Source organism: Pezoporus flaviventris, unplaced genomic scaffold (assembly GCF_033815535.1).
Source record: "Pezoporus flaviventris isolate CSIRO_AGI_PZ_B2104156 unplaced genomic scaffold, CSIRO_AGI_Pfla_v1 ptg000083l, whole genome shotgun sequence".
Lineage (NCBI taxonomy): Eukaryota > Metazoa > Chordata > Aves > Psittaciformes > Psittacidae > Pezoporus > Pezoporus flaviventris.
In genome coordinates, this window is record NW_026892631.1 from 7084844 (window position 1) to 7085633 (window position 790).

The following is a 790-nucleotide window of genomic DNA, read 5'->3' on the forward strand; positions in this document are numbered from 1 at the left end:
AGTCATTTTACAGAAGGGAATTGTCCATGCACCATCTTCAGGTCTATCTACAGACTATACATCACGCTTGGTGAAGGCCCCTGAACTCAGTAACACTCAGTTTATTATCCAAGACTATCACCTAAATATAACAGAGCACAAGCAAATCATTTTTACTGCTGTCACGAGGCTGAGCACGGGAGGGTAGGATGAAGTTGAGGGGCATGCTAACTTTCAATAAAGAACCTGGAACACTATTTCAGAGGGGTTTTCAAAGCGGGCAACAAAGAGGCTGCTCTTGCACTGTAGGCTGCTTTGTAGGCTTCAAAGGCACTAGTGTCTACTTTGGATTTTTCACAGACCACCTTGGAAATGCACATACAACCCACACAGTGAGGTGGTACTCCTCATTTCAGTATTTTGCCAAGACACAAAATTAAAGTTTCACACCGTAAATTGGTAGAGAATTCCATGATATGACAGAAGCTATGCATATAAGAGCCACTAACAGTTTCAGCCGAAATCAGAAGCACATTTAATACCACACAAAGTATGGAAACAGATTTATAAAAATAATTCTATAATTCCACAGCCAAACAAACTATTCAAACCTACACTATATTTCTTACCAACTATATTTGCGTAAAAAAGCTGGGGGGGGGGGGGGGGGAATCTTAAATTTGTCATTGGAAAGAAAATCCCATCATGGTATGCTTACATACAGTTCTCTTGTTAACTCTGCTCTGAATTCTGAGCAATTCCACTGACATCAAAACTATAACAATGTAAAAAGCATGAAAAAATGTGAGGA